The sequence below is a fragment of the Dreissena polymorpha genome, chromosome 7 (genome assembly GCF_020536995.1).
Source record: "Dreissena polymorpha isolate Duluth1 chromosome 7, UMN_Dpol_1.0, whole genome shotgun sequence".
Classification (NCBI taxonomy): Eukaryota; Metazoa; Mollusca; class Bivalvia; order Myida; family Dreissenidae; genus Dreissena; species Dreissena polymorpha.
In genome coordinates, this window is record NC_068361.1 from 111,289,455 (window position 1) to 111,300,902 (window position 11,448).

Sequence of the window (11,448 nt, forward strand, 5' to 3'; positions counted from 1 at the left end):
AGTCTTAAAATCGTGTAAGCTTTTGTATTCTGGTGTTTAATTGCCCCTTTGTTTTGCATAAACCGATTATCTCGTTTTGATCAAATATTATTTTGATCAAATATTGTCCAAACTTAACTGACAAAAAGGTGTCATAAACCACACTGGGTGGTCCAGACACTGTCATTTAACACGATAGATGCCACCATGTCTCCTCTTTCTGGTAGTATTAAGCAGTCACTTGGACGAATAATTAACGCCGATGTACTTAACAGTTGCTTAAATTAGATATGTGACATATGGTCAAATATAAAGTCATGTCCAATTTAGATTATCAGAAATTTACACCGTAAAGATACTAGCCCGATTAATTTTTTAAAGTATTTAATAATTATAAAATTTACGTAAAAAAACAAGTAACGTATTTAGCGTGTATCAGTTAATTAAAAAGACGTCATTCCGTATTAAGATTTAATGTTACGACAATTAACGATCGACATCATAAAAAGAAATTACGTTTGACAGCAACGGGGGTAAATAATGTTTGAAAAACAAATATTTATACAGATATATGTGTGTTAATTTTAATATTTGTCACTCGTACTCATTACAATCAACACAACTAAGGCTTTTAGTAAGTCATGTACCAGATGTCCCTACGTATTTTACAGCTTCACATTAGCATGATAAATTAACATAGTAGAAATATAATTATAATGTTCGAAGATGAATGAACCCTGAAAAGAACGACAATACTCATTACATCAACATCTACAAGGATACTCACATTATTACAGAATAAACGAATTTACCCGGTGTCTCAGTGAGAAAGTTAATCATGAATGTCGCCGTACTCGATCATCGGCCACTTGGTCGGGTCATTTTTCCAACATCCAGCTTGCAATTTGTACGGACATTCATTAAGTCCAATTAGTTTTATTTTCTGATCATATCGGGCTTTCGAAGTGCAATCTAACCCTTCATAATAGTCAAAAGACATTTTAAACACCAATTACATGACATTTAATTACCTATCGACTTCCCAATAGGAATGCAATTGACGAAATATCAGCAGAGGTGCTCAATCAGCGTAGTAAATCGATCGTATCTAGGGCATTGTTTTCACCGTCGCTAAGGGACTGCCCCTTTTGTGACGTCATCGCGATAAGGTCAATACCGTGAGTAGGTTACGCATGCGCAATTTATTTCCTTCTATATTACATATAAAATAGTTGAAGTTCGATATCAATTTTTACCATGATCAAGCGCATACCCACTATATCATCATACATCATTGGAAAGATTAATGCATAATCTTTTGAAAAAAATGCATGTCATTAAATTCTATACGCGCAAACTCAAAATATTTACCTTAGAATAGGCAAACCGGTTTTGACAGCTGTGCAGACAACCATTTTGGGCTCAAATAGTATGACCTACTTTCGAAGCCGGGAACCATCAACACAAAAAGTAGAGCACAAAAATGGCTTATTTTCTTATTGCTTACAAATATACCTTCAAGTTGATACCAAAACCAACCATTTGCAATGTATTTTACAAATCCTAGGCAGCATGCACTCAACAATGTGTGCTAAGTATCAAACTGACTGCATGTAACCCTAAAAACAGGAGTTCCGGTTTGGGGTTATGTGACCTTTAAGAGAACCCAACCCCTTCAAATTTAAATTAAAGGCACTTTTCCCACAGGTATAATCTGTTTTGAGAAAGATCACAAAGTTCCGGTACAATGACACACAGATTAATTCATAAAAGTTGCCGTTGAAAGCGCCATGCGTAACAGCGTTTCGCGTCAAGAATTAAGGTAGAAAAGCCAAACTCGGTTACATCATACATGCAGCACTTAGACTCCATACAAGGCATGTCTTTCGATTCTAATAGGCAAAGCTTATCTTACATATGGCTTAATAAGTGAAAAAAATCATCAATGGCAATATTTGTGCATCAAAGCAGGTTTTGAACTGGATTCGAACAAACTTTTTATATTTTTTTTGCACATTTTAGGTAAAATCCATGTAGAAGCAGCAATGCTGATGTCATTTGACCCAACAAAAGGGCTCGCTTGCATGGAAAAACAACACACTTGGCTTCCTGACTAAAAAAAGTCATCGTCAGACATGAGCTTTAAGTCTTTTGTCACACCTGGACCTATGATTCCTCGGCTCGAGTTCCGTCTAGGGCAGGCTCCGGAAAGTGTCAGTCTGGCCCGGGTGCTCAATTCCGTGTAATCTGAGAAAACAAAAAAGGTTTTTTGTGCGCATTTGCCCATTACGGTGCCAACTAATGTAAGTTAGATACAATTAGAGTAAGCTTTCAATAGTCTTTCTCGCTTTATTTGCTGCAAATGGTTAATTCACCACGCCGGCATCACATTGTCGGGCACACCGGCAAAGTTATCGCCACAAAGTTTGGTTTCAGAGCTGCAGTCAATGTAAAACACACAAATTTCCTAATTTTGGTGACAAAAGTGTGCCAGGATATCAAAGAAATCATTTTACAATAGATTTAATTGAAAATAACGGCGTACTAACCTGCAAAGACACCGATCCTCTCGACACGACTGGGCGAGTGTTGAGGGCCGTCTCCGAATCAGTCACACTGTACAGTTTTTGATGGCCTGTCACTTCAGCCGGACTTGTAAACCAATTGGACGACAGTTCAGGCAGAGCTATAGACCCATTTCGACACCGCCTACAAATGCACACTTTGGTTTACGCATAATATTAAGGTCACTTAAATACAGATTCCCTGGTGTTTTTCATGCAGGGTCTATCGCAACAACATTCTTCCAGGAAAGAAAGCATAATATTATTATCATTTTTGTGTTTTCAGCTGAATACTTGATTTTACTTGAACTCAGCGAGATATCCAAACAGGTAAAATAAGGCAAAGTAGTGTTATTCTGAGTAGATCTGCCTGAATGGGTTGAAGGCGAAGGCGGATAGAAGTGTAGGTCCAAAATTGGCGGGCATTTTTAACAGAAAAAGGCTCAAAAAGTAAACAATAATAATAAATACAGATGAAATAAAGACATGCATTAGGTTCATTATTGAGATTGATGCAAATTAATGTCAAAATGGCACTGAAAAACAATACCAGGTGTTTAAGTAGTCTTAGAATATGTCTCCGGAACAGGTTTCGGTGTGATTTTCCAGCATTTACCCCCCTTATGACCCCAAGTGCAACAGCCCAATTGCAAACAGCCCTTATTTGGGTCAAAATGACATCTGGCAGTTATGTTTTGCAATACAGAGAGTTTTTGATGGTCAAATGTCAAAATTCTGGCAGACGACTAACTTGGTCGGATGTGCTTAAAGGTTACGCATGCGCAATTAATTTCCTTCTATATTACATATAAAATAGTTGAAGTTCGATATCAATTTTTACCATGATCAAGCGCATACCCACTATATCATCATACATCATTGGAAAGATTAATGCATAATCTTTTGAAAAAAATGCATGTCATTAAATTCTATACGCGCAAACTCAAAATATTTACCTTAGAATAGGCAAACCGGTTTTGACAGCTGTGCAGACAACCATTTTGGGCTCAAATAGTATGACCTACTTTCGAAGCCGGGAACCATCAACACAAAAAGTAGAGCACAAAAATGGCTTATTTTCTTATTGCTTACAAATATACCTTCAAGTTGATACCAAAACCAACCATTTGCAATGTATTTTACAAATCCTAGGCAGCATGCACTCAACAATGTGTGCTAAGTATCAAACTGACTGCATGTAACCCTAAAAACAGGAGTTCCGGTTTGGGGTTATGTGACCTTTAAGAGAACCCAACCCCTTCAAATTTAAATTAAAGGCACTTTTCCCACAGGTATAATCTGTTTTGAGAAAGATCACAAAGTTCCGGTACAATGACACACAGATTAATTCATAAAAGTTGCCGTTGAAAGCGCCATGCGTAACAGCGTTTCGCGTCAAGAATTAAGGTAGAAAAGCCAAACTCGGTTACATCATACATGCAGCACTTAGACTCCATACAAGGCATGTCTTTCGATTCTAATAGGCAAAGCTTATCTTACATATGGCTTAATAAGTGAAAAAAATCATCAATGGCAATATTTGTGCATCAAAGCAGGTTTTGAACTGGATTCGATCAAACTTTTTATATTTTTTTTGCACATTTTAGGTAAAATCCATGTAGAAGCAGCAATGCTGATGTCATTTGACCCAACAAAAGGGCTCGCTTGCATGGAAAAACAACACACTTGGCTTCCTGACTAAAAAAAGTCATCGTCAGACATGAGCTTTAAGTCTTTTGTCACACCTGGACCTATGATTCCTCGGCTCGAGTTCCGTCTAGGGCAGGCTCCGGAAAGTGTCAGTCTGGCCCGGGTGCTCAATTCCGTGTAATCTGAGAAAACAAAAAAGGTTTTTTTGTGCGCATTTGCCCATTACGGTGCCAACTAATGTAAGTTAGATACAATTAGAGTAAGCTTTCAATAGTCTTTCTCGCTTTATTTGCTGCAAATGGTTAATTCACCACGCCGGCATCACATTGTCGGGCACACCGGCAAAGTTATCGCCACAAAGTTTGGTTTCAGAGCTGCAGTCAATGTAAAACACACAAATTTCCTAATTTTGGTGACAAAAGTGTGCCAGGATATCAAAGAAATCATTTTACAATAGATTTAATTGAAAATAACGGCGTACTAACCTGCAAAGACACCGATCCTCTCGACACGACTGGGCGAGTGTTGAGGGCCGTCTCCGAATCAGTCACACTGTACAGTTTTTGATGGCCTGTCACTTCAGCCGGACTTGTAAACCAATTGGACGACAGTTCAGGCAGAGCTATAGACCCATTTCGACACCGCCTACAAATGCACACTTAGGTTTACGCATAATATTAAGGTCACTTAAATACAGATTCCCTGGTGTTTTTCATGCAGGGTCTATCGCAACAACATTCTTCCAGGAAAGAAAGCATAATATTATTATCATTTTTGTGTTTTCAGCTGAATACTTGATTTTACTTGAACTCAGCGAGATATCCAAACAGGTAAAAATAAGGCAAAGTAGTGTTATTCTGAGTAGATCTGCCTGAATGGGTTGAAGGCGAAGGCGGATAGAAGTGTAGGTCCAAAATTGGCGGGCATTTTTAACAGAAAAAGGCTCAAAAAGTAAACAATAATAATAAATACAGATGAAATAAAGACATGCATAGGTTCATTATTGAGATTGATGCAAATTAATGTCAAAATGGCACTGAAAAACAATACCAGGTGTTTAAGTAGTCTTAGAATATGTCTCCGGAACAGGTTTCGGTGTGATTTTCCAGCATTTACCCCCCTTATGACCCCAAGTGCAACAGCCCAATTGCAAACAGCCCTTATTTGGGTCAAAATGACATCTGGCAGTTATGTTTTGCAATACAGAGAGTTTTTGATGGTCAAATGTCAAAATTCTGGCAGACGACTAACTTGGTCGGATGTGCTTAAAGGTTACGCATGCGCAATTAATTTCCTTCTATATTACATATAAAATAGTTGAAGTTCGATATCAATTTTTACCATGATCAAGCGCCATACCCACTATATCATCATACATCATTGGAAAGATTAATGCATAATCTTTTGAAAAAAATGCATGTCATTAAATTCTATACGCGCAAACTCAAAATATTTACCTTAGAATAGGCAAACCGGTTTTGACAGCTGTGCAGACAACCATTTTGGGCTCAAATAGTATGACCTACTTTCGAAGCCGGGAACCATCAACACAAAAAGTAGAGCACAAAAATGGCTTATTTTCTTATTGCTTACAAATATACCTTCAAGTTGATACCAAAACAACCATTTGCAATGTATTTTACAAATCCTAGGCAGCATGCACTCAACAATGTGTGCTAAGTATCAAACTGACTGCATGTAACCCTAAAAACAGGAGTTCCGGTTTGGGGTTATGTGACCTTTAAGAGAACCCAACCCCTTCAAATTTAAATTAAAGGCACTTTTCCCACAGGTATAATCTGTTTTGAGAAAGATCACAAAGTTCCGGTACAATGACACACAGATTAATTCATAAAAGTTGCCGTTGAAAGCGCCATGCGTAACAGCGTTTCGCGTCAAGAATTAAGGTAGAAAAGCCAAACTCGGTTACATCATACATGCAGCACTTAGACTCCATACAAGGCATGTCTTTCGATTCTAATAGGCAAAGCTTATCTTACATATGGCTTAATAAGTGAAAAAAAATCATCAATGGCAATATTTGTGCATCAAAGCAGGTTTTGAACTGGATTCGAACAAACTTTTTATATTTTTTTTGCACATTTTAGGTAAAAACTCCATGTAGAAGCAGCAATGCTGATGTCATTTGACCCAACAAAAGGGCTCGCTTGCATGGAAAAAAACAACACACTTGGCTTCCTGACTAAAAAAGTCATCGTCAGACATGAGCTTTAAGTCTTTTGTCACACCTGGACCTATGATCCCTCGGCTCGAGTTCCGTCTAGGGCAGGCTCCGGAAAGTGTCAGTCTGGCCCGGGTGCTCAATTCCGTGTAATCTGAGAAAACAAAAAAGGTTTTTTGTGCGCATTTGCCCATTACGGTGCCAACTAATGTAAGTTAGATACAATTAGAGTAAGCTTTCAATAGTCTTTTCTCGCTTTATTTGCTGCAAATGGTTAATTCACCACGCCGGCATCACATTGTCGGGCACACCGGCAAAGTTATCGCCACAAAGTTTGGTTTCAGAGCTGCAGTCAATGTAAAACACACAAATTTCCTAATTTTGGTGACAAAAGTGTGCCAGGATATCAAAGAAATCATTTTACAATAGATTTAATTGAAAATAACGGCGTACTAACCTGCAAAGACACCGATCCTCTCGACACGACTGAGCGAGTGTTGAGGGCGTCTCCGAATCAGTCACACTGTACAGTTTTTGATGGCCTGGTCACTTCAGCCGGACTTGTAAACCAATTGGACGACAGTTCAGGCAGAGCTATAGACCCATTTCGACACCGCCTACAAATGCACACTTAGGTTTACGCATAATATTAAGGTCACTTAAATACAGATTCCCTGGTGTTTTTCATGCAGGGTCTATCGCAACAACATTCTTCCAGGAAAGAAAGCATAATATTATTATCATTTTTTGTGTTTTCAGCTGAATACTTGATTTTACTTGAACTCAGCGAGATATCCAAACAGGTAAAATAAGGCAAAGTAGTGTTATTCTGAGTAGATCTGCCTGAATGGGTTGAAGGCGAAGGCGGATAGAAGTGTAGGTCCAAAATTGGCGGGCATTTTTAACAGAAAAGGCTCAAAAAGTAAACAATAATAATAAATACAGATGAAATAAAGACATGCATTAGGTTCATTATTGAGATGATGCAAATTAATGTCAAAATGGCACTGAAAAACAATACCAGGTGTTTAAGTAGTCTTAGAATATGTCTCCGGAACAGGTTTCGGTGTGATTTTCCAGCATTTACCCCCCCTTATGACCCCAAGTGCAACAGCCCCAATTGCAAACAGCCCTTATTTGGGTCAAAATGACATCTGGCAGTTATGTTTTGCAATACAGAGAGTTTTTGATGGTCAAATGTCAAAATTCTGGCAGACGACTAACTTGGTCGGATGTGCTTAAAGGTTACGCATGCGCAATTAATTTCCTTCTATATTACATATAAAATAGTTGAAGTTCGATATCAATTTTTACCATGATCAAGCGCATACCCACTATATCATCATACATCATTGGAAAGATTAATGCATAATCTTTGAAAAAAATGCATGTCATTAACTCTATACGCGCAAACTCAAAATATTTACCTTAGAATAGGCAAACCGGTTTTGACAGCTGTGCAGACAACCATTTTGGGCTCAAATAGTATGACCTACTTTCGAAGCCGGGAACCATCAACACAAAAAGTAGAGCACAAAAATGGCTTATTTTCTTATTGCTTACAAATATACCTTCAAGTTGATACCAAAACCAACCATTTGCAATGTATTTTACAAATCCTAGGCAGCATGCACTCAACAATGTGTGCTAAGTATCAAACTGACTGCATGTAACCCTAAAAACAGGAGTTCCGGTTTGGGGTTATGTGACCTTTAAGAGAACCCAACCCCTTCAAATTTAAATTAAAGGCACTTTCCCACAGGTATAATCTGTTTTGAGAAAGATCACAAAGTTCCGGTACAATGACACACAGATTAATTCATAAAAGTTGCCGTTGAAAGCGCCATGCGTAACAGCGTTTCGCGTCAAGAATTAAGGTAGAAAAGCCAAACTCGGTTACATCATACATGCAGCACTTAGACTCCATACAAGGCATGTCTTTCGATTCTAATAGGCAAAGCTTATCTTACATATGGCTTAATAAGTGAAAAAAAATCATCAATGGCAATATTTGTGCATCAAAGCAGGTTTTGAACTGGATTCGAACAAACTTTTTATATTTTTTTTTGCACATTTTAGGTAAAATCCATGTAGAAGCAGCAATGCTGATGTCATTTGACCCAACAAAAGGGCTCGCTTGCATGGAAAACAACACACTTGGCTTCCTGACTAAAAAAAGTCATCGTCAGACATGAGCTTTAAGTCTTTTGTCACACCTGGACCTATGATTCCTCGGCTCGAGTTCCGTCTAGGGCAGGCTCCGGAAAGTGTCAGTCTGGCCCGGGTGCTCAATTCCGTGTAATCTGAGAAAACAAAAAAGGTTTTTTTTTTGTGCGCATTTGCCCATTACGGTGCCAACTAATGTAAGTTAGATACAATTAGAGTAAGCTTTCAATAGTCTTTCTCGCTTTATTTGCTGCAAATGGTTAATTCACCACGCCGGCATCACATTGTCGGGCACACCGGCAAAGTTATCGCCACAAAGTTTGGTTTCAGAGCTGCAGTCAATGTAAAACACACAAATTTCCTAATTTTGGTGACAAAAGTGTGCCAGGATATCAAAGAAATCATTTTACAATAGATTTAATTGAAAATAACGGCGTACTAACCTGCAAAAGACACCGATCCTCTCGACACGACTGGGCGAGTGTTGAGGGCCGTCTCCGAATCAGTCACACTGTACAGTTTTTGATGGCCTGTCACTTCAGCCGGACTTGTAAACCAATTGGACGACAGTTCAGGCAGAGCTATAGACCCATTTCGACCACCGCCTACAAATGCACACTTAGGTTTACGCATAATATTAGGTCACTTAAATACAGATTCCCTGGTGTTTTTCATGCAGGGTCTATCGCAACAACATTCTTCCAGGAAAGAAAGCATAATATTATTATCATTTTTGTGTTTTCAAGCTGAATACTTGATTTTACTTGAACTCAGCGAGATATCCAAACAGGTAAAATAAGGCAAAGTAGTGTTATTTCTGAGTAGATCTGCCTGAATGGGTTGAAGGCGAAGGCGGATAGAAGTGTAGGTCCAAAATTGGCGGGCATTTTAACAGAAAAGGCTCAAAAAGTAAACAATAATAATAAATACAGATGAAATAAAGACATGCATTAGGTTCATTATTGAGATTGATGCAAATTAATGTCAAAATGGCACTGAAAAACAATACCAGGTGTTTAAGTAGTCTTAGAATATGTCTCCGGAACAGGTTTCGGTGTGATTTTTCCAGCATTTACCCCCCTTATGACCCCAAGTGCAACAGCCCAATTGCAAACAGCCCTTATTTGGGTCAAAATGACATCTGGCAGTTATGTTTTGCAATACAGAGAGTTTTTGATGGTCAAATGTCAAAATTCTGGCAGACGACTAACTTGGTCGGATGTGCTTAAAGGTTACGCATGCGCAATTAATTTCCTTCTATATTACATATAAAATAGTTGAAGTTCGATATCAATTTTTACCATGATCAAGCGCATACCCACTATATCATCATACATCATTGGAAAGATTAATGCATAATCTTTTGAAAAAAATGCATGTCATTAAATTCTATACGCGCAAACTCAAAATATTTACCTTAGAATAGGCAAACCGGTTTTGACAGCTGTGCAGACAAACCATTTTGGGCTCAAATAGTATGACCTACTTTCGAAGCCGGGAACCATCAACACAAAAAGTAGAGCACAAAAATGGCTTATTTTCTTATTGCTTACAAATATACCTTCAAGTTGATACCAAAACCAACCATTTGCAATGTATTTTACAAATCCTAGGCAGCATGCACTCAACAATGTGTGCTAAGTATCAAACTGACTGCATGTAACCCTAAAAACAGGAGTTCCGGTTTGGGGTTATGTGACCTTTAAGAGAACCCAACCCCTTCAAATTTAAATTAAAGGCACTTTTCCCACAGGTATAATCTGTTTTGAGAAAGATCACAAAGTTCCGGTACAATGACACACAGATTAATTCATAAAAGTTGCCGTTGAAAGCGCCATGCGTAACAGCGTTTCGCGTCAAGAATTAAGGTAGAAAAGCCAAACTCGGTTACATCATACATGCAGCACTTAGACTCCATACAAGGCATGTCTTTCGATTCTAATAGGCAAAGCTTATCTTACATATGGCTTAATAAGTGAAAAAAATCATCAATGGCAATATTGTGCATCAAAGCAGGTTTTTGAACTGGATTCGAACAAACTTTTTTATATTTTTTTTGCACATTTTAGGTAAAATCCATGTAGAAGCAGCAATGCTGATGTCATTTGACCCAACAAAAGGGCTCGCTTGCATGGAAAAAACAACACACTTGGCTTCCTGACTAAAAAAGTCATCGTCAGACATGAGCTTTAAGTCTTTTGTCACACCTGGACCTATGATTCCTCGGCTCGAGTTCCGTCTAGGGCAGGCTCCGGAAAGTGTCAGTCTGGCCCGGGTGCTCAATTCCGTGTAATCTGAGAAAACAAAAAAGGTTTTTTTGTGCGCATTTGCCCATTACGGTGCCAACTAATGTAAGTTAGATACAATTAGAGTAAGCTTTCAATAGTCTTTCTCGCTTTATTTGCTGCAAATGGTTAATTCACCACGCCGGCATCACATTGTCGGGCACACCGGCAAAGTTATCGCCACAAAGTTTGGTTTCAGAGCTGCAGTCAATGTAAAACACACAAATTTCCTAATTTTGGTGACAAAAGTGTGCCAGGATATCAAAGAAATCATTTTACAATAGATTTAATTGAAAATAACGGCGTACTAACCTGCAAAGACACCGATCCTCTCGACACGACTGGGCGAGTGTTGAGGGGCCGTCTCCGAATCAGTCACACTGTACAGTTTTTGATGGCCTGTCCACTTCAGCCGGACTTGTAAACCAATTGGACGACAGTTCAGGCAGAGCTATAGACCCATTTCGACACCGCCTACAAATGCACACTTAGGTTTACGCATAATATTAAGGTCACTTAAATACAGATTCCCTGGTGTTTTTCATGCAGGGTCTATCGCAACAACATTCTTCCAGGAAAGAAAGCATAATATTATTATCATTTTTGTGTTTTCAGCTGAATA

The 11,448-nt window shown here is 38.5% G+C and overlaps 1 long non-coding RNA gene across 3 annotated transcripts; it reads right to left on the reverse strand.

The window, feature by feature from the left end:
* Positions 1 to 1,970: 1,970 nt before the first annotated feature.
* Positions 1,971 to 11,222, reverse strand: LOC127837439 (uncharacterized). Of its 3 annotated transcripts, none has more exons than XR_008029284.1 (6): positions 11,139 to 11,222; positions 6,443 to 6,529; positions 4,679 to 4,838; positions 4,289 to 4,375; positions 2,529 to 2,688; positions 1,971 to 2,226 (listed from the first exon to the last, which is right to left on the reverse strand). It is a non-coding gene; the product is annotated as an uncharacterized LOC127837439 (long non-coding RNA). The 3 variants fall into 3 exon arrangements; XR_008029282.1 differs by lacking the exon at positions 6,443 to 6,529 and adding an exon at positions 8,592 to 8,678 and having other exon boundaries at positions 11,139 to 11,190; XR_008029283.1 differs by lacking the exon at positions 6,443 to 6,529 and adding an exon at positions 10,749 to 10,835 and having other exon boundaries at positions 11,139 to 11,190.
* Positions 11,223 to 11,448: the final 226 nt, after the last annotated feature.